The sequence below is a fragment of the Sapajus apella genome, unplaced genomic scaffold (genome assembly GCF_009761245.1).
Source record: "Sapajus apella isolate SASKATOON/1434 unplaced genomic scaffold, GSC_monkey_1.0 scaffold233, whole genome shotgun sequence".
Taxonomy (NCBI): Eukaryota; Metazoa; Chordata; class Mammalia; order Primates; family Cebidae; genus Sapajus; species Sapajus apella.
In genome coordinates, this window is record NW_022437173.1 from 196,908 (window position 1) to 220,177 (window position 23,270).

Below are 23,270 nucleotides of genomic sequence, written 5' to 3' on the forward strand. Positions count from 1 at the left end.
AGTGTCACCTCATGGCTGTTTCTGCCTTTTTGTTGGTGAATTTCCCGGTGGGGCTCAGGTGCTCTCCTCTCTCTGCAAGCCCTTGTTCTCAGGCAGGTAGCGTTTGGTTAGAGGGTGAAGGCAGGCGCTGCAACAGCAACGCTGGAGCTACAGGTCGCGCTGCCACACACTCCTGCGCCACCCAGAAGGCCCGATCATCCTCATGCAGTACAAGGCTGCACGGCTCAGCCTCACCACAGCACACGCTGTCCCGAGACACATCTGTGTTCGTCACACCCACTAACGCCCAGCACGGCCATGCTGCCGGCCCCGCCACCCCACACCGTGCAAAGGCGCATCCGTGGGCCATGGAGACCGTCCGGGCCGCCGCCCCCACAGAGCCTCCAGAGCTCACCTGGCAGAGCAGAGTCCCAGGAACCTCCGCGCCAACGAGGTTCACAGGCGCACCCCAAAGCCTCTGAAGCACCCCCGGGCCCCAGTTATGGGAAGAACCTGGCTGTGTTACCCCAAACTCTCTCTCCAGCAAGTGCGTCACCGTCAAAAGCCCGGTACCCGTCTCTCCCTTGGAGCCACGCGCGCCAATCTCACCTGCACGGACTGGCGGAGAGGCAACGGCTGCGTCACCAGTGCAGACGCGCACCCGGCACGGCCCCCACTGACGCTCGCGCGCACCCGTGTCACAGTTACGGGGACAGAGCCACCGCGTCAGCCTCGCACTCCCACGCAAGTGCGTCACACACTGGGTCCCACCACCTCTGGAGGCCAGAGCGCATGCGCATGCGCACCCCGGACCCGGGAAGAACCTCGCGCACCCAGCGGCCAGAGCGCGCAGGCAGCAGCAGAGCCCGACACGCATGTGCACACAGATCCTGACACGCATGTGTGCGCGCAATCGTGTGTGTGGTCACTTAGACCTTGACACGCATGTACAGCCACACAGACCCCTACACACATGTGCGCGTGCACCCTTCCTACCCTTCCTTCCTTGGCCTCTCCCGAAGCCGCAGGCACACTCTGCGGTCCCCCAACTCTCATGCTCCCGGCACCCCTGGATTCCTCCTGGGAAGGGAAGGCCCCACTCAGGCCGAACCACACCAGGGCCTCTGGAAGAGGTAAGAGGCTTGAGGAGAACTCCGGACCGTGTCCGGGGAAACCAGAGCCCCAAACCCCGTGTCCCAGCATGCAGCGCCTTAAACACTTGGGGGAGGTGGGGCGGCCTCTGGGAAACGAAGTCCGGCATGGTCCCAGGCAGGGGTGGAGAGGGGCCGTGTCACCTCAGCTGGTACCTGTCTGGTCTCTGAGGGGGGTGATGCCGGGGAGCCATGGCTGTCCTCAGAAGGGTGTCCTCTCCTAGCCCCTCTGGGGCATCACCTGGATTTCTCTGCACGGGCTGCCCTGTGTTCCTTATTGGACTGTAAACAATATGCAGGCAGCAGTTATGCCTGGTTAGTCACGCTCTCAGCCTAAATACTGTCACAGGGTCTACAAAATGTTGTGGGTACTTAACAAGTCTCATTTTGACTCAAAATTCCACTTTTTGGAGTTCATCCCACGGAAATAGCTATAGTAGTACACAAATGTATGCTTAGTATGTTCAGAGATTATCTTGTGTGTGTGTGAAAGCTTTTTTCTTTTTTTTAAATTGATACAACTGTAGATTCTTAGGTAGTTGTACACATAAAACTGAGAGCGCCTACGTATGTTTCACCTGGTTACCCGAGCTGGTGATTGTAGTGTATAAAGTATAATATCACTGCCAGGACATCATCCATTGATGTTATCCAAATTTCAAGACAGTATTTTTTTTTTTTTTTTTTTTTGAGATGTAGTTTTGCTCTTGTTGCCCAGGCTGGAGTGCAATGGCATGGTCTCAGCTCACGGCAACCTCCACCTCCTGGGTTCAAGTGATGTTCCTGCCTGAGACACCTGAGTAGGTGGGATTACAGGCATGTGCCACCATGCCCGGCTAATTTTGTATTTTTAGTAGAGACGGAGTTTCTCCATGTCGGGTCAGGCTGGTCTCGAACTCCTAATCTCAAGTGATCTGTCTGTCTCAATCTCCCAAATTGCTGGGATTACAGGCGAGAGCCACTGTGCTTGGCCAAGATAGTAATTTTTAAAAATGTAAATCTTGCAGAAGATAGAGGAAAATATCACAGTAAAGGACAGAATAAATTACAGTCTGCTATATAATGGCATAAAATACATTTACTAGGTCGGGCGCGGTGGCTCACGCCTGTAATGCCAGCACTTTGGGAGGCTGAGATGGATGGATCACCTAACGTCAGGAGTTCGAGACCAGCCTGGCCAACATGGTGACACCCCATCTCAAAAAAATAAAATAAAATAAATAAATGAAATACATTTACTAATGGTGATACTGATTCACATAAATTGAAACAGTGTATCATGAATAACTAAGAGAGGAAGGTAGGTTTGAAAAGGTATGTATAATTTGGGAGGAGATATTTTGGTGAGATTAAGAACACAGGCTCTGAGCTCTAACAGTTATTAACTGCTGGTTTCCTCACTAGTAAAACTGGAATAATACTATAAGGTATGACTGTCTCAACTATTTAGTATCAGAATATCTAATACATACAGTAATATATAAAAATTTTTTAAGTTTGTGGTTACTACTGAAGATCAGTAACATTACATTATCCTGAATCCAGTCTTAAAAAAGAAACTCATCTGCTGTTTTTAATTGTTTTGAAACAGGGTCTCGCTTTGTCACTCAGGCTGGAGAGCGGTGGTATGACCTCAACCTCTGTCTCCTAGGCTCAAGTCATCTTCCCACCTTAGTCTCTCAAGAGCTGGAATTGCAGGTGCACACCACCATGTCTGGCTAGTTTCTGTATTTTTTCATTTTTATTTTATAGAGATGGGGTCTCAATACACTGCCCAGGCTGGCCTTGAACTCCTGAGCTCAAGCAATCTGCCTCCTTGGCCTCCCAAAGTGCTGGCATTACAGGTGAGGGCCACTGCACCCAGCCTGCTGTTTTTTTATTATGCTAAAATATGTACTTGTCAAACCAGCTGTCTATATAGTGTATGCTAATTAAAAAGAACTTTCAGAGCCTGATGTTAAGAATGAAATTTGTTTTGTTTAAGCATGCTAGGTAAAAAGATTCTAAGACACATAAAGAGGAAATGTTCCCTCTCACAAGCAAGCAGGGGAACAGAGAGATGATTCTGCATCAAAAACTGTGCTCAAATAATACCATCTTAGAAGATGTCAAACTGGGAACATTAGAAAGAGGATGAATCATGTGTTCTAGGAATTTATGCAAACCATTTTAATTGCCACTGTACTCAATTTCACTTATCTTGGATTTGTTATTTGTATAGTAGTTGTTTTTTATTTGTACATGTAATCATAGATATGTTACTTGTACAAGCGCATTTGTAAGGCAACAGGCGTCAGTGATTACTGTCATGGTCTTTGAAAGAACCATTAAAATCATAGAAAATCTAATTCTGAAAGGCTGTAGAGCCATCCCTCAGTATCCAGATTTGTTCTAGAACCCGCCTGGATATCGAAATCCTCCAATGCTTGAGACCCTTATACAAAGTGGTGTAGTATTGGCACATAACCTATGCACATTCTCCTGTACACTTTAGATCATCTGTAGATTCTTCATATTTAACATATGTGCTATGGTAATAATTTTCATACTGTATTGTTTAGAATGAGAAGAATAAAGGTCTACACACGTTCAGTACAGATGCAAACATCCTATTTTTTTCCCAAAAATATTTTTGACCTGTGGTTGAATCCACAGACACAGAACTTATTCCAAGGGTGCTATTTTTTAAAATAATTTATTGCCATGGGATTAGTTTCAGATGATGTGTCTCTAATCCCATAAGGTGTAAATATATGAGAGGTTTTGCAAAACAAGACAAAGATCACTGACACACCCCTCCCATCCCCATATGCTCACAGGTAAAATATGACCCGTGGCTGGGCTGGATGCCTTTTACAGATGACCATTTGGAAAGTCTTTGATTCATTTACTTTATCAATTACAAGGATGTACTGCTCCAGAAACAAAAACACGTACATGTTTAGAGGGGAAGCAGAAGACTATAAACATATATACCAAAATATTATTAGCAATAATTATCTCTAGATGGGATTATGGGTAATTAATTTTAAGATTCTTCCTTATGAGCTCCTTAGAGGACTGCATTTTTTTGCCGTTGGCCTGCATTAATCCCATTATAAGAAATTTAAGTTAAGGGAGTCCTAATTTAAAAAAATGATTAATGGCTGGGTGTGGGGCTCACACCTGTAATCCCAGCACTTTGGGAGGACAAGGTAGACAGATCACCTGAGGTCAGGAGTTCGAGACCAGCCTGGCCAACATGGCAAAACCCCGTCTTTATTTAAAAAAAAAAAAAAAAAAGAAACCCCATCTCTACTAAAAATACAAAAATTAGCTGGACGTGGTGGCAGGGGCCTGTAATCCCAGCTACTTGGGAGGCTGAAACAGGAGAATATTGCTTGAACCCAGGAGGTGTAGGTTGCAATGAGCCAAGATCTGGCCACTGCACTCCAGCCTGGGTGACAGAGTGAGATTCCATCTCAAAAATAAAAAGACAAAATAGACTTTAAATCAAAAACTGTAAAGAGAAGCAAAGAATGTCATTATATAATAAAATCAGTCCATCAATCAAGATGATATACTAACATAGATATGTATGCATCCATAATTGGAGCTCTTAAATACGTAAAACAAACATTAAGAAATCTGAAGGGAGAGTTAGATTTTAATACAATGATAAGAGGACTTCAAATCCTACTTTCAACAAAGGAAAGATCATTCAGACAGAAAAATTAACAAGGAAACACTGACTTGAATTACAGTTCAGACCAAATGAACCTCACGGTTGTATTCTGCACCGTCTGTCTAATAGCAGCAGCCTGTACATTCTTCTCAACATTCTCCAGGACAGATCAATCTTAAGAAATTTCTGAGGACTGAAATCATATGAACCATCTTTCCCAACCACAAGGACATAAAGCTAAAATCAGTAACAGGAAAAATGTAGGTAAATTTAAAAATATGTGGATATTAAGCAACATGATACTAAACAACCAATGGGCCAGGGAAGAAATTGTAAAACTATTTTGAGACACAACATCTCAGATCTTAAAGGATGCAAGAGAGGCAGTTCTAAGCCGGAAGTTTATAGCAATAAACAGCTACATCAAGAAAGAAGGAAGATCTCAAGCAAACTAACATTTCACCTCAAGGAGCCAGAAAACAAACAAATGGAGTCCAAAGATAAGAAGAAAGGAAATAATAAAGATTAGAGCAAAAAATAAGTAAAATACAGGCTAGAAAACAATATGAAAAATATTTTTTAAAGTGGTTTTTTTTTTTGGTTTTTTTTTTTTTTTTTTTTTGAGACAGAGTCCCCACTGTTCCCATAGATAGGATTTCTGAGGTTAGAATCATGAGACTTCTAATTGCATAAGATATTTCTCAGGTCCCAAATTCCAGTGAAACAGATGACGCCAAGCAGTCTGAAGGCATCCACAGAGGAATGGAATCAACATGAGAACAGTTTCTTCATCTTCCTGTCCCATGACTCTACCCTGCACTCTTCAACCAGGGATTTCCACACTGTGGCCTACTCCAAAACCCTTAGCAACCCTAGCTCCAAACTCCTTAGGAAGGCAGATTTGATTTTCATCCCATCTCTCTGTCCTGCAACCTTACAGTAAAGCTGCTTTCTTTGTTGCAACCTGGTGTACTGTTGTGCAGTGCTCATGGGGCAATGGACTATTAGGGTTATAATACTGGCATGAAAACATATACAATGGAAGAATAGAGCCCAGAAACAAACCCAAATTCATGGTCAACTGATCTTTGACAAAGGTGCCAAAATCACACAATGGGGAAAGGGTGATCTCTTCAATAAATGGTGTTGGGAAAACTGGATATTTGCATGCAGAAGAATGCAAGTGGACACTTATTTTACGCCATATAGAAAATGAGGCCAGGAGCAGTAGCTCACACCTATAATCCCAGCACTTTGGGAGGCCGAGGTGGGTGGATCACTTGAGGTCAGGAGTTCAAGACCAGCCTGGCCAACATGGTGAAACTCCATCTCTACAAAAAATACAAAAATTAACTGGGTGTGGTGGCAGGAGCCTGTAATCCCAGCTAGTCAGGAGACTGAGGCAGCTGAGGCAGGAAAACCACTTGAACCTGGGAGGTGGAGGTTGCAGTGAGCCGGGATCATGCCGCTGCACTCTAGCCTGGGTGACAGAGTGAGACTCAGTCTCAAAAAAAAAAAAGAAGTCAAAACGGATTAAAGACATAAAAGTAAGACCAGTAAACTGTAAAATTACGAGGAGAATACATAGGGAAAATTTTCCTTCACACTGCCCTTGGCAATGAGTTTTTGGCTATCACACTAGATCATCCTACAAAAGCAAAAATAAGTAAATGGGACTATGTCAAACTAAAAATCTTCCACATAGCAAAGGAAACAGCAAAGTGAAAAGGTAGCCTACAGACTGGGAGAGAATATCTGTAAACTATATATCTGATAAGGGGTTAATATCCAAAATAGGGCCAGGCATGGGGGCTCATGCCTGTAATCCCAGAACTTTGGAAGGCTGAGGTGGGAGGATAGCTTGAGCCCAGGAGTTTAAGATCAGCCTGGGCAATATGGTGAGACTCCCATATCTACAAAAAAACTGAAAAATTAGGCCGGGCGCGGTGGCTCAAGCCTGTAATCCCAGCACTTTGGGAGGCCGAGGCGGGTGGATCACGAGGTCAAGAGATCGAGACCATCCTGGTCAACATGGTGAAACCCCGTCTCTATTAAAAATACAAAAAATTAGCTGGGCATGGTGGTGCATGCCTGTAATCCCAGCTACTCAGGAAGCTGAGGCAGGAGAATTGCCTGAACCCAGGAGGCGGAGGTTGCGGTGAGCCGAGATCGCGCCATTGCACTCCAGCCTGGGTAACATGCGTGAAACTCCGTCTCAAAAAAAAAAAAAAAAAAAAAAACAACTGAAAAATTAGCCAGACATGATGGCATGTGCCTGTAGCCCCAGCTACTCAGGAGGCTGAGTGAGGCAGAAGGATTGCTTGGGTCCAGGAGGTGAAGGCTGCAGTGAGCTATGATTGCTCCATGGCACCCCAGCCTGGATGACAGAGCAAGACCCTGTCTAAATAACAAAAATAAACAAAAACAACAAAATACATAAGGAACTCAAACAACTCAACAGCAAAAAGCAAACAACCCTGATGATAAATGGGCAGACAACTTGAACAGCCATTTCTTGATAGAACACATACAAATTGCCATAAGTTTGTGAAAAATTGCTCAAGGTCACTGGTATTATTCAGGGAAACACAAAGTTAAACCACAATGAGATACCAACTCATCCATGTAAGAATGGCTTTTACTAAAAATAAAAAATAAAGATAACATGTTGGCAAGGATGTGGGGAAAAGAGGACCCTTGTACACTGTTGGTCAGAATGCAAATTAGTACAGCCATTATGGAAAACACTATGGAGATTCCTCAAAAAACTAAAAACTATCATATGACTCAGCAATCCCACTCTGGGTATATACCTGAAGAAAATGTAATTAGTATGTCAGAGTGACACCTCTGCTCCCATGTCCACTGAGAGGCGTTATTCACAGTAGCCCAGATAAGGAATCAAGCTACATACTCATCAGGAATGGATAAAGCAAGTGTACAGATACACAATGCACAATGCAATGCCATTCAGCCTTTAAAAAGAAGGAAATCCTGTTATGGTAACAACATGAACTAGACACAGACAAATCCTGCATGATGTAATTTACATGTGGAGTGTAAAAAAAATCAAACTCACAGAAAAAGAGAGGAGGTTACCAGGGGCTGGGAGGGTGATGGGGAATGAGAAGATTAAAGGAGATCAAATGGGAATAATTTCTGGAGATTTATTGTCTAGCATGGTGACTAAATACAACGAATAATATTGTGTACTTTAAATATGCCAGGAGAGTAGATTTAAATGTTCTCATTGCAAATATGATTATCAGTGAGTTGAGGGACATGTTAGTCAGCTTGATTTGTCATTCCATAGTGTATACACAGATCAAAACCTCTGTATACCATACACATATATAAATTGCCACTTAAATCAAAATGAAAAATTAACATTACATATATAATAATCCAAAATAAGTAAAAGGAAAAAATTGTATATGGAACCATAAGTGGCCTACAAAGCATCAAATCTTCACTACCTAATCTTACAGAAGACATCTGCCAACCTCTGCCCTAGATCTGTAACTCATACTCAACATTAAACCATGTGGTTTCTCACAGTTCACACTAAGGGAGAACTGAAGAAAAACAGAAGCTGTCAGCTCAAAGAAGTCCAAGTTAACAGAATAAATTTTGATTTACTGCATAGTGAAAAACATCCCTTCCTTTGATGACACAGAAATTTGTTCCAACTCCACTCTTTTTTTTTTTTTTTTTTTTTAAGAGATGGGGTTTCACCATGTTGGCCAGGCTGGTCTCGAACTCCTGACTTCAGGTGATCTACCCACCTTGGCCTCCCAAAGTGCTGGGATTACAAGTGTGAGCCACCGCACCCAACCCAAACTCCACTCTTAAAAGCCTCACAAAGCTGACAACTTTGCCAGGTGCTGACTAAACAAGTTAATTTTCTCTTTTCTTGTGCTCTAAACATCAGTCCCATGGAAAATACCAAAGATATCTGTGTTTGACTCCACCTAAAAACCAATCCCTTCCTTACAAACACACACTGTAAAATAAAGCGCTAACATCAACCTCTAGGAGGTATTTTTCTATACCATCAGATCTTAGAAAACCACAGCACACAGGATGTCAACAATCTGACAAATGGGTTTGTGAATACTCAGAGGAGAGGGCCGGTCACCAAGGGTTACAGAGAGGAATATACCTGCATGGCCCTTGCCACATCTGCTGGGGAGGAATTACTGGGAGATTGCTATTGGGGGTATATTTGGGGCCATAAAGAGTAAACAGTCCTAACTCATATAAACACAAATCATTTAATGAACAAAAAAGGTAACTCATGTGGAGAGTGGACTTTAAGACACATACTAAGTCAGTGCAAAAGCAATTGCCATTAAAGGTAATGGCAAAAACCACAATTGCTTAATTATTTAGGTTGGTGCAAAAGTAATTACAATTTTTGCCATTACCTTTAATGACAATTACTTTTGCACCAACCTAAATAATTCTTCCCTCTCAGCATGCTTTTTCTGAAGGATGCCACCCTAATGGAAAAGGAAGAATGAGACCCTAGGGTCTTTCTGGAGCACAGGCTGCATTAGCAAATACCCTCCAGGGCATACCTGCCCCCAGGCCATAGCCAAAACCAATCCGAATTAAGAGGACACTGGCATTTGTGAGTTTCAGAGTTCTTGGGGACTAACCTGTATTTACTGGGGTTCTAGAACACACGGTTCCCTGAAACCCACCTACCAAGTTAATCATCTCTCCCCTCCATGAGGACTTGCACTCCAGAGGCTTTCTGTCACTGCCACACAGGAGCCTGTACGGAAAACACTTCTGGCTTGAACATTGTTACCTATGGCTATGACTGTGCCCTTTTTGTAGGTTAAGTTAATGACAGGGTCCTGGCTCTCACATCCCCCACTAGGAGCCGCTGCTCTCAGGCAGGTATGACATGGTTGGAAGGTGAAGGCAGAGGAGGCAGCAGAGATGATGGAAATACAGATGTCAGACTGTGGGTCAGTGACTGGTCTAGGATTGTATGTGACTGACTGGGGGCGTGGCCTACTGAGTGTCCATGGGGGGATGTTAGAGGGGCCGTGCCACCCCAGCTGGGACCGTGTCTGGCCTTTGAGTGGGGTGATGCCAGGTGAGCGATAGCTATCCTCAGAAGGGTGTCCCCACCTAACCCCTCTGGACGTCACCTGGAGTTCTCGGCAGGCCACCAGCACAGGCTGCCCCAAGCTGCTATTTCATGTCCCTTCCTGGCTGTGCTGTAAACAAAGTGCCGGCAGCAGTTGTGCCCTGTTCATCACGCGCTCATTCCTAGTACCGATGTCACAGGGTGTGGCACAGTGCAGGCTCTTAACGAACGTCTTTTTTTGTCCTTTCTATTTTTCAGAATGAGGATCACAGGAAAACAAACATCTAATTTTGACTCAAAATTCCACATTTGGAATTTATTCCAAGAAAACAGAAAAGTACACAAATGTATGTGAAAGGGTGATCAAGGAAAATTTCTTTTCTAGGAAAGCAATTTCTTTTTCTAAAAAACTGAGATAACTGTAGGTTCACATGTAGTTGTAAATAATAATACAGACAGATCTGGTGTACCCTTAACCTGACTTACACCAGTAGTGATACCTTCTAAAACTACAGTACAGTATATCACAGCCAGGACACTGACATAGAATCCATCCCTGATCTTACCTACAATTTCCAGAGAATAATACTGTTTTAACAATGAAAAAATAGAATGTCTCACAGGAGATGATAGATTAAATAAATTATGGTCTGCTATATGATGGCATGGAACACTAATAATATTCTTACTGAGAATTGAGACAATTTGAGAAAATCTTCTGAGAAAATGTTTATGATGAATTACCAAGTGAAGAAGGTAAATTAAAAAGGTGTATATAATTGGACAGAGATGTTTTGGTGAAATTACAAACACAGGCCATGTGCTCTGACTTTCGAGATGTGAATTTGCACTCTGGCAGTTAACGTCACAGTGCCTGTTTCATCACTGATAAAATGGAATAAAGACACTACAGGGCAAGATTGTTACAAATGGCAAGTAAGACAATCTATGTAAAACACTCGATAGCATGTTTATTACAGTAATAAACACATTAATACGGTAGTATGGTATTACAATTAATATGGTATTACCATTAATATGGTAATATGGTATTATATGGTAATATGGTATTGACCATGGGGTACCTGCCTGAGAGCAGCGGCCCCTAGTGAGACGTGAGAGCCAGGACCCTGTCATTAACAGTGTTCAATACCATGATAATATGGTATCACAATTAATATGGCATTACCGTTAATACAGCAATATGCATTAATAAATATATTAATATAGTAATATGGTTATTACTGAAGATCAACTCATGTCAGCCAATCTTCCTTTTTAAAAAATTTTTCTATTATTTTTAATTTAAAAAATTCATAATAAAGGCCAGGTTGCAGTGGCTCACACCTGTAACCCCAGCACTTTGGGAGGCCAAGGCAGGCAGATCATGAGGTCAGGAGTTCAAGACCAGCCTGGCCAACATGGTGACACCCCGTCTCTATTAAAGATACAAAAATTAGCTGGGCATGGTGGTGCATGCCTGTAGTCCCAGCTACTCGGGAGGCTGAGGTAGCAGAATCACTTGAACCCGGGAGGTGGAGGTTGCAGATCGAGCCATTGCACTCCAGCCTGGGTGACAGAGCGAGACTCTAGCTCCAAAAAAAAAAAAAAAAAAAAAAAAAGAAAATTCATAATAGAGATAGGGTCTCACCACATTGCCCAGGCTGATCTTGAGCTTCTGGGCTCAAGCGATCCTCCTGCCTCACAGCCTCCCAAAGTGCTTTAGATTATAGGTGTGAGTTACCATGCATGGCCCCCTCCTTTTTTTTCCTAATGGTAAAATTTGCCTTCCTTGAACCCGCTGTCCATGTAATCAATATTAGCCAAAAATAGCATTCGGAGTCTGATGTTAAGAATGAAATCATTTTGTTTAGCAAAATGAATACATTAGCAAAAGAGATTCTAAGAAATATAGAGGAAATGTTCCCTTTCCATCAGCAATTAGGGGGACAGAGACATTGTTCTGCACAAGAAAATCGAATTTAATGACTCTAATCTGAGAAGATGCCAATTTTGAGAACACTAGCAAGAGGTTGAATCTTGTGTTCCATGGGATAAGGGAGATACACAGGAGATACTGTCATCTAATTCTTTTTCTATCTTGGAAATGTTACTCAGACAGTCCATATTTGTTACTTGCACAAAGAATCTTGCTAATGTTACATGGAAAGTCTGTATCTGCAAGGCATCCAGTAATTAATGTTCACTAGTCATTACTGTGATGTCCCGGGAAAGAAACATTACAATTCTATAACCTAATTCTATTTTTTTTTTTTTTTTTTTTTTTTTTTGGGACGGAGTTTCGCTCGTTACCCAGGCTGGAGTGCAATGGCGCTCTCGGCTCACCGCAACCTCCGCCTGCTGGGTTCAGGCAATTCTCCTGCCTCAGCCTCCTGCGTAGCTGGGATTACAGGCACGCGCCACCATGCCCAGCTAATTTTTTGTATTTTTAGTAGAGACGGGGTTTCACCGTGTTGACCAGGATGGTCTTGATCTCTTGACCTCGTGATCCACCCGCCTCGGCCTCCCAAAGTGCTGGGATTACAGGCGTGAGCCACCGCACCCGGCCTATAACCTAATTCTAAAGGGCTGTCTTTCTTGAAAATTGGTTGCCATAGGTTAGATTCAGGTGATGTATTTCTAATCCTATAAGGTAGAAATATGTGAGAAATATTTCAAAGCAAGGCAAAGATCACTGGCATAACCCTTCGATTCCCTACCCTAACCCTCATTACACAGGTGTAGGGAGACTCATGGCTGGGTTAGATTCCTTTTATTAATTAAGATTTGGAGTCTTTGGCTCATTTATGATTAATTAGCAAGATTCAATACTCCAAAAACAAACAAAACACACACACATGCTTAAAGGCAAAGAAGAGGACTAGAAACATAAATACCATCATTTCGAATGTTTTTTTCTTGGGTTTTTTTTTTAAGACACTGTCTCCCTTTGTCACCCAGGCTCACAGTGCAGTGGTATAATCATGGCTCACTGCACCCTGGAACTCCTAAACTCAAGTGATCAGACCACCTCAGCCTTCTGAGTAGCTGAAACTATAAGTATGCACCACCATCCCTGGCTAATTTTTTTTTTTTTGAGACAGAGTCTCCTTTTGTGGCCAGACTGGAGTGCAGTGGCTTGATCTCAGCTCACTGCAACCCCCGCCTCCCGGGTTCAAGCGATTCTCCTGCCTCACCCTCCTGAGTAGCTGGGACTACAGGCATGTGCCACCATGCCCAGCTAATTTTTGTATTTTTAGTAGAGATAGAGTTTCACCATGTTGGTCAGGATGGTCTCCATCTCTTGACCTCATGATCTGCCCGCCTCAGCTTCCCAAAGTGCTGGGACAACAGGCGTGAGCCACGGCGCCTGGCCAATTTTTGTCAATTTTTAATTTTTGTAGTGACAGAGTCTCACTGTTGCCCAGGCTGGCCTCAAACTCCTGGCCTCAAGTGATCCTCCCACTCTGGCCTCCCAAAGTGCCACCCGTTTAAAATGTTAATCAGTGATTATCTCTGGATGGTACAATTATGGGTAATTTGGAGATTCTTCTTTAAGGGCTTCTTGGGAACTCTTTTTCCCCGTCATCAGGCCTGCATTAATCCTATTCAAAGGGTACAGCAGCTTGTGCCTGTAATTCCAGTACTTGAGAGACTGAAGTGGGAAGATCACTTTAGCCCAGGAGATTGAGACTGCAGTGAACTATTATCAAGCCACTGCACTCAAACATGAGCAACAGAACACAACCTTGTCTGTAAGAAAAAAAAAAAATCACGTAAAAAAAGAAATATGACTGCATAACATTTTTTTTAAAAAAAAAAAAGGACCATAGGCCAGGCGTGGTGGCTCACACCTGTAATCCCAGCACTTTGGGAGGCTGAGGTGGGTGGATCATGAGGTCAAGAGATCGAGACCATCCAGGCCAACATGGTGAAACCCCGTCTCTACAAAAATACAAAAATTAACCGGGTGTGGTGGCACGCGCCTGTGGTCCCAGCTACTCTGGAGGCTGAGTCAGAAGAATCGCTTGAACCCAGGAGACGGAGGTTGCAGCGAGCTGAGATTGTGCCACTGCACTCCAGCCTGGAGACAGAGCAAGACTCCATCTCAAAACAAAACAAAACAAAAAAAAAACATAGTTATGGGGGAGCTAGTACATTGTTATCATGAAGGAAACTCTGAATGGATTGGCCTGGCCTGTGTGAGGCCAAATCATTACCTCTGAAATATCTCAGTATGCTAATTCTGGCACCTTACATGGCCAAGGGGAATGAAGGTTGCAGAAGGACTAAAATTGCTAATCGGCTGACACTGACATAGGGGAGATTATCCTGAGTTACCTCAGTGGGCCCTCAAAATTAGAAGATGAACAGAAACATGTGAAGAGAGAAGTAAAGAGTGATGTGATGGAAAAAGGACTTGATCTGTCTTTGTAGGCTTTGATGATGGAAGAAGGGGTCACGAACCAAGGAATGTGGGCAGCATCTAGCAGCCAGCAAAAGCAAGGACACAGAATACCTCCTACAGGATGGGCACAGTAGCTCACATCTGTAATCCCAGAACTTTGGAAGGCCGAGGCCAGCTAATTAATCACCTGAGGTCAGGAGTTTGAGACCAGCCTGGACAACATGGCGAAACTCCATCTCTACTAAAAATACAAAAATTAGCCAGGCGTGGTGGTGCACATCTGTAATCCCAGCTACTCAGGAGGCTGATGCAGGAGAATTGCACAAACCCAGGAGCTGGAGGTTGCAGTGGGCTGAGATCATGCCGTTGCACTCCAGCCTGAGCCAACTTCTGTCCAAAAAAAAAGAAAAGGACCTGAGAGAGCTCTCACTTTCTTTCCTCCACGGGGAGGACATAGCAAGATGGTGACAGTCTCCAACCTGGCAGAGGACCCGCATCAGAACTTGACTATGCTGGCGCCCTCTTCTTGGACTTCCAGAACTGTGAGCAATAAATGTTTGTTGTTTCAGCCACCAGTCTATGGTTCTTCGTAATACTAGACGGAACAGACTAAGGTAAGAATAAATGAAGGAGTCTGTGCAAAACAGAAGAAAGTATGGTACAAAAACGTGCTCAATAAATGTGGCCAGGCTACTTTCTTCCAAAGGATTCATGAATAATCCTAAATAATAAATTAAAATGTCATGTTGGATAAGGCATTTACAAAAGTCTTATTCAATGGAATTTCTAGGCAATTTAAGCATTTCCTTCATTTTCGGTTGTTAATAACTGTTAGCAGAATTTATTATCATGTCAGCTGCATTTTTCTTTCTTGTGGCTATCACTAAACTTACTTCTTTGTAGCTGCAGAGTGTTCCATGAAATGAATGTGGCATAGTTACTTAACCATTTTCATCATCCTGAACAGTAATTGTGGTCAAGGTAACACAGTTTTTGATTCTAGACCAATGGATCCAAGTGTCTTTGGGGCATGTACACCCTTCTTAGTGCCATGAAATTATACAGTATCTCCTTAGGGTGGTGGTGGTGGACCAATACACTAACACTGATGATATACAGAATGTCCCTCATGAAGTTTTAAGTGGAGTAAAGGAAAGCCCTCAAGTTAAGGATAACAGTTCTAGACCATTTGAGGTTGTGGTTCATTCTGTGAACTTGTAAACACCCATCCCAGTTACCTTCATATGTACGTTGCTCCTGATGTATAGACATCCAGACTTAACACGTAACAGCAGCACTCACTGCACACTTACACTCCGGGGTGCTGGTCTGTCGGTTTTATGCATGTTCATGCATTTCACCCTCCTCACAAGCCTATCTTCAGAAGGCTCAAAAAGTTAAAAGGCAGAAACAGGACTCAAATCTTGGTCACCTACATTCAATGTTTGGTCTTGTCTTATAAACACTTATCATTTAATTAAAAAAAAAAGAAAGGAAAGGAAACTCACCTGAAAATTTAAGATGTTTAACGATTCGTCTTCCTCTTTGGGGATGCTTTTTCTGAAGGATGCTGGCCTAGGGGAAACAAAACCAGAAGGGTAAGACACTACATCTTTCGGAAGGACAAGCAACATTAGAAAACACCTGGCATACCTAATGAAACCAATGAGAAATACTAGGCCCCGAGATGGGGTTTCTGAGACTCCTGAAGAGCACGCTGAGGTTAGAGATGATGAAGCGCGGAACCGCCTCTCTTCTCTCCCCGTCTCCCACACCAGGGACTTGTCCCTCTACAGGAGAAGCAGTACTCCTAAAGCCACCATCTCCTGTCACTCAGGCGGCCTGCATGGAGAGCACGTCTGGCTCTGAAAGCGTCACCTCATGGCTGTTTCTGCCTTTTTGTTGGTGAATTTCCTGGCGGGGCTCAGGTGCTCTCCTCTCTCTGCAGCCCTTGTTCTCAGGCAGGTAGCGTTTGGTTAGAGGGTGAAGGCAGGGGCTGCAACAGTAACGCTGGAGCTACAGGTCGCGCTGCCACACACTCCTGCGCCACCCAGAAGGCCCGATCACCCTCACGCACTACAAGCCTGCACGGCTCAGCCTCACCACAGCACACGCTGTCCCGAGACACATCTGTGGTCGTCACACCCACTAACGCCCAGCACGGCCATGCTGCCGGCCCCGCCACCCCAAACCGTGCAAAGGCGCATCCGTGGGCCACGGAGACCGTCCCGGCTACGCCCTCACACGGCCCCCAGAGTTCGCCTCGCAGTCCCGGGGACGCGCCAACGAGGTCTGCGTCGCCCCAAAGCCTCTGAAGCACCCCCGGGCCCCAGTTATGGGAAGAACCTGGCTGTGTTACCCCAAACTCTCTCTAGCAAGTGCGTCACCGTCAGAAGCCCGGTGCCCGTCTCCCTTGGAGCCACGCGAGCCAATCTCACCTGCGCGGACTGGCGAAGAGGCAATGGCTGCGTCACCAGTGCAGACGCGCAGCCGGAACGGCACCCACGGCCCCAATGACGCTCACGGGCACCCGTGTCACAGTTAAGGGGACAGAGCCGCCGCGTCAGCCTCGCACTCCCACGCAAGTACGTCACACGCTTGGTCCTGCCACCAACCCCCACCGGAGGACAGTGCGCATGCGCACCCCGGACTCGGGCGGGGCCTCGCGCACCCAGGTGCCAGAGCGCACAGGCGGCAGCAGAGCCCGGCACGCATGTGCACAGAGCCCGACACGTATGTGCACGTACAGAGACCCTGACACATAGCGTGCTGAGACGCTGACGTGCATGTGTGGGCACACAGACCCTGACAGGCGTGTGCGTAAGCAGACACCGACACGCATGTGTGCATGGGGCCTGACACGCATTGGCAGGCATAACAGAGCCTAACACGTATGTGCGCGTGCACAGATGCTGACACACTGACACGTGTGTGCGTACCCCTACCACCTCTTTCCCTCCTCCACCTCTCCCGAAGCCGCAGACGCACCCGGTGGTCCCCCGATGGTATCCCTGGGTTCCTCCTGGGAAGCGAATGCCCGGCTCAGGCCCGACCAATCCGGGGCCTTGGGAGAGGGTGAGAAGCTTGAGGACGCAGGACCGTGTCCGGGGAAACCAGAGCCCCAAGCCCCATGTCCCAGCATGCAGCGCGGCGTACTCCTGAATGGTCTCTGGGAAACGTAGTCCAGTTTGTTCCCAAGCAGGGGACTCAGGGTTGTTCCCAGGCCAATGCTGGCGCAGGCAGCCCCATGCTAAGCCCTTCCTGCCCCTGGCAGACGTCCCTTCCTGGACCCTGCAGACGCACCTTCCCGGGTGGAGAGGGACTGTGTCACCCCAGCTGGGACCTCCTCTGGTCTCTGAGCGGGGTGATGCCGGGCGAGCCATGACTGTTCTCAGAAGGGTGTCCTCTCCTAGCCCCTCTGGGGTGTCACCTGGATTTCTCTGCAGGCCGCAGGCTGCCCCGAGCTGCTATTCGGTGTCCCTTCCTTGCTGGACTGTAAACAATGTGCAGGCAGCAGTTATGCCCCGTTAGTCAAGCTCTCATTCCAAGTATGAATGTCACAGGGTCTATAGGATGTTGCAGGTACTTAACCACAGTCTCAGTTCGACTCAAAATTCCACGTTTTGGTATTTATGCCAAGGAAGTAGCTATAGCTGTACACAAACGTATGTTGAAGTATGTTCACGAAATACTTTTTTCCTGTAAATGTTTTTCTCTTTTAAGTAGATAGCCTATAGATTCATATGTAGTTACAAGAAATAAAATGGAGAGATCTTGTGTACCTTTCACCTGGTTACCCCCGCTGGTGACTGTAGTGTAAAATACCACAACCGGAACATTAACACTGATATAATCCACTGACATTACCCAGAATTTCCAGAGAATAATTTTTAAGAATGAAAATCTTGCAGTGGGAGATAAAGGAAAATCAGATTAAATCATGGTATGTTATACAATGACATAGAGTACATTTGCTACTAATACTCATTAATTGAGAAAGAAGTTCTGATGAAACAGTAAGTGAAAAAGGTAGGTGAAAAAGATACATATAATTTGAGCAGAGATGTTTTAGTGAAATTAACACAGGCTCTGTGGTCTGATTTGAGGCTGTTAATCTGAGTTCTGATAGTTATTAACTTCACAGTGTGGTAAACTTTCCTTACTGGTAAAACTGCAAGAAAAATAGAACAATGTATGACTATCTCAACAGGATCATCTACATGAAACACACAGTAATATAATAATTAAGATAAACCAGCTGTTATTATTAAAAACCAATAACATCTCAATCCATTTTCATAAAAGTAACAATTTTGCTATTTCCTTTTAACTAGGGAGACAGAGACATGATATTTCCTAAAAAATTTAGTTTAAATAATCTTATCAGCCTGGCACAGTGGCTCACACGTGTAATTCCAGCACTTTGGGAGGCCAAGGTGGGCGGATCACTTGAGGTCGCGAGTTCAGACCAGCCTGGCCCATGGCGAAACCCTGTCTCTACTAAAGATACAAAAATAAGCTGGGCATAGTGGTGGGCAGCTGGAATCCCAACTTCTCAGGAGGCTGAGTCAGGAGAATCGCTTGAACCTGGGAGGCAGAGGTTGCAGTGGGCCAAGATTGCACCACTGCACTCCAGCCTGGGTGACAGAGTAAAACACCGTCTCAAAAAAAAACAAACAAAAAAAGTGAACATGTTAAACTAGTGCTATCTCATTCCATTTCATATACCTTTGAAATGTTATGGTCAATATTTGTTACTTTCACATACAACCTTGGGGATGTTTCCAAAGTCCATATTTGTAGGTTACCCAGTGACTATTTTCAATATTCATCAATGATTAATTTTTCTAAGCAAGGAAACTGGCATCCCTCCTCTCCCCACATGAACATAGATATAATGTGACCCATGGTTGGGCTAGATTCCTTTTACAAACTATGATTTGGAGACTTTTTGCCTCATTTACATGATTAATAGGATCCAGTAATCGAGAAACACATACATGCTTAGAGGTGGAGAGGAAGACAGTAAACATACATACTAAATGTTAACAGTAATTATCTTTGGATGGTATAAATATGGGTAATTATGGCTGGTTGCAGGGGCTCATGCCTGTAATCCCAGCACTTTGAGAGGCAGAGGTGGTCGGACGATCACTTGAGACCAGTCTTGGCCAACACAGAGAAACCCCAACTCTACTAAAAAGACAAAAATTAGCTGAGTGTGGTGGTGGGCACCCGTAATCCCAACTACTCAGAAGGCTGAGGCAGGAGATCACTTGTAGCCGGGAGGTGGAGATTGGAGTGAGCTGAGATCGCGCCACTGCACTCCAGCTTGGGTGACAAGAGCAAGATTCTGTCTAAATAAATAAATAAGGGTAATTTTTAGTTTCTTCTTTGTGTGCTGCTGCTTTTTTTTTTAGAGATGGGGTTTCACCATGTTGATCAGGCTGGTCTTGAACTCCTAATCTTGTGATCCACCCGCCTCGGCCTCCCAAAGTGCTGGGATTACAGGCATGAGCCACCGTGCTCGGCCTCTTTGTGTGCTTTTTAGGGGATAAATTTTCTTTTTTTGGTCACAGGCCTTCAATAATCCTATTATAAAATATATAATCTTAGGGAGCCCCAAATTGAAAAAAAATAGATAAGGAAAAAGGACCATTGTTATAGGGGAGTGGGTACATTCTAGTTATTAAGGTAAATCTGATGGACAACCCTGTGGTAGGCAGAATATATCCACATCCTACATCTGGAACCTGGGACTATATTAGGCAAGAGAAATAAGGTTGTAAAGATGGACTTAAACTGCTAACCAGCCATCCTTAAGATAGGGAGATTACCCTGAATTATCCAGGTGGGCCTGCTGCAATTACCAAGTTCCTTAAAAGTAGATAAGGGAGTTGTCGGGTGCAGTGGCTCATGCCTGTAATTCCAGCAGTTTTGGAGGCTGAGGAGGGCCTATCACTTGAGGTCAGAAGTTCAAGACCAGCCTGGCCAACATGGTGAAACCCTGTCTCTACTAAAAATACAAAAATTAGCCAGCTTGGTGGCAGGCGCCTGTAATCTCAGCTACTCAGGAAGATGAGGCAGGAGAATCACTTGAACCTGGGAGGCGGAAATTGCAGTGAGCCAAGATCACACCATTGCACTCCAGCCTGAGGGACAAGAGTGAGACTTAGTCTCAAAAAAAAAAAAGGTAGATGAGGGAGTTCCAAAGAAGAGAAGGATGTGATGACAGAAACATGTATGGAATGAGGTGATACTACAAGAACAATTTGACTTGTCTTTTCCGGGTTTAAAGACGTAGGATGGGGCCGGACACAGTGGATCATGCCTGTAATCCCAACATTTTGGGAGGCTGAGGCAGGCGGATCACTTAAGGTCAAGAGTTCAAGACCAGCCTGGCCAACATGGTGAAACCCCATCTCTACTAAAAAAATATAAAAATTAGCCAAGCATGGTGGCCCATGCCTGTAATCCCAGCTACTCAGGATGCTGAGGCAGGAGAATCACTTGAATCTGGGAAGTGGAGGTTGCAGTGAGCTGAGATGGTGTCAATGCACCACAGGCCGGGTGACAGAATGAGACTCCATGTCAAAACAAAAAAGATATAGGATGGGATCATGAGCTAAGGAGTCTGGGCAGCCTCTAGAAGTTGGGAAAGGCCATGAAAGAGAATGCCTCCTAGAGCCACCAAAAAGCAACGCAGTCTTCAATATATTGGTTTTAGCCCAGTGAGACCCACTTCACACTTCTAACTTTTAGGACTTAAGATGTCACCCCCGATCTCAAATCACCTTTCACTGTGTCTCAGCAATACAGTCAGATCGTGAGCTCAATAAAGCAGCTAAGTTACCTGTGTAGACTGAATTAAGAGTGTGTAATGCAGACAGAAGAATGTTTGACACATTGTATATGTTACTTATCAAGTGTCTAATTAAAGATAATTTTTAGATAATTTAAAATTTTCATGCATATTTTTGTTTATAACAATTAGTATTATTTAATATAATGCCATATGCATTTTTCCTGTCTTAGGACTATCTCAATGTATTTCTTGACTACTAAACAGTTGTATTAGTTCATTTGGGCTGCTACAACAAAATATCTTAGACTGAGTAATTTATACACAATAGAAATTTATTGCTCACTGTTTTAGAGGCTGGGAAGTTCAAGGTGCCTGCAGATTTGGTGTCTGATGAGGACTTGTCCTCCTAATGGAGACTTCTTCCTGTGTCCTGACGTGGTGGAAGGGATGGAAACTGTGTCCTCAAATGGCAGAATGGGCAAAAATGCACTCCCTTCAGACATTGTTTTTTGTTGTTTTTTTTTTGAGTTGGAGTTTCACTCTTGGTGCCCAAGGTGGAGTGCAATGGCGTGATCTCGGCTCACTGCAACCTCCCTCTCCCAGGTTCAAGCGATTCTCCTGCCTCAGCCTCCCGAGTAGCTGGGATTACAGGCATGCCACCATGCCTGGTTACTTTCTGTATTTTTAGCACAGACGGGGTTTCACCATGTTGGTCAGGCTAGTCTTGAATCCTGACCTCAGGTGATCCACCTGCCTTGTCCTCCCAAAGTACTGAGATTACAGACATGAGCCACCACCATGCCTGGCCAACAGGTTTCATGCTTATCACAATCCTAACTTCATAAAGCTCTAAGAGCCAGGAAGAGGCAAAGGCAGAAATGAAACCCTGATACTCTAGATCAGGCGCAGGAAACTAGAGCCCGTAGGACAAACCTGGCCCACACCCTATTCTGTATGGACAAAGAGCTAAGAATGGTTTCCACACCTTAAACAGTGGTAAAAACAACAGAGAAGGAAGAGGCAGCATAACTTCCCACTCCTTAACTATAAGATACATATAGTGATGTCCTTCCTAAGCGTACAATATGGAGGGGAGAAAAAAATAACTTTACAGTGTAGAAAACTGGAAACACCAAGGGTGGTGGGGAGGGAACAAAACAACAACAACAAAAAACTGAGAAACACTATCTCAGCTAGGTGATCGAGGTCAACTTCAACAGTTACTGGTTATGTTGATAGGATGTACTCTTCCGATGACGTGAAAAAGTAGCATTTACCTCTGTGATCATCCTTTCCTGACTTCTCCTGACTCCATAACTCCAGTCTAATCAAGACAAGAAACACCAGAGCAGCTGGGCATGGTGGCTCACACCTGTAATCCCAGCACTCTGGGAGCCTAAGGCAGGTGGAGCATGAGGTCAGGAGTTCGAGCCCAGCCTGGTCAACACAGAGAAATCCTGTCTCTACTAAAAATAGAAAAATTAGCCAGGTGTGGTGGTGCATGCCTGTAGTCCCAGCTACTTGGGAGGCTGAGGCAGGAGAATCACTTGAACCCAGAGGCGGAAGCTGCAGTGAGCCGAGATCGCGTCATTGCACTCCAGCCTGGGTGAGAGAGTGAGACTCTGTCTCAAAAAAAAGAAAGAAACACCAGAGTAATTCCAACACAGGAACATCCTATGAAACATATGTAACCTCTCAAAATTGTCAATGTTATGAAAAACAAGGAAAGCTTGAGAAACTGTCATAGCCAAGAGGAGTCACAATCTCAGGTCACTGCAACCTCTTCCTCCTGGGTTCAAGTGATTCTCCTGCCTCAGCCTCCTGAGTAGCTGGGATTACAGGTGCATGCCTTAGTAGAGATGGGGTTTCACCATGTTGGTCAGGCTGGTCTCGAACTCCTGACCTTGTGATCTGCCCACCTCAGCCTCCCAAAGTGCTGGGATTACAAGCGTGAGCCACCAGGCCTGGCCTTTGAATACTTTTAAGTTCTGAGATAACATGTGTAGAATGTGCTGGCTTGTTACATAGGTATATACATGCCGTGGTGGTCTGCTGCACCCATCAACCCATCATTGACGTTAGGTATTTCTCTTAACAGTATCCTTCCCCTAACCCCCCACTCTCCAACAGGCCCCGGTGTGTGATGTTCCCCTCCCTGT

General features: G+C 44.7%; 1 protein-coding gene across 11 annotated transcripts in view; it reads right to left on the minus strand.

The window, feature by feature from the left end:
- The window catches only part of ZNF331 (zinc finger protein 331), a 34,763-nt gene extending 16,882 nt beyond the window's left edge, over positions 1–17,881 (minus strand). The window contains exons 1-2 of one of the 11 annotated variants that reach the window (XM_032271446.1): positions 17,610–17,881; positions 15,815–15,881 (exon numbers count right to left, since the gene is read on the minus strand). The gene's annotated coding sequence lies outside the window, so the exon portion shown is untranslated. Of the gene's footprint in view, positions 1–394; positions 414–505; positions 1,137–15,814; positions 15,882–15,938; positions 16,483–16,744; positions 16,946–17,294; positions 17,442–17,609 lie in introns of those variants that run through there. The other 10 variants (XM_032271445.1, XM_032271443.1, XM_032271444.1 and 7 more) reach the window with 10 other exon arrangements.
- Positions 17,882–23,270: the final 5,389 nt, after the last annotated feature.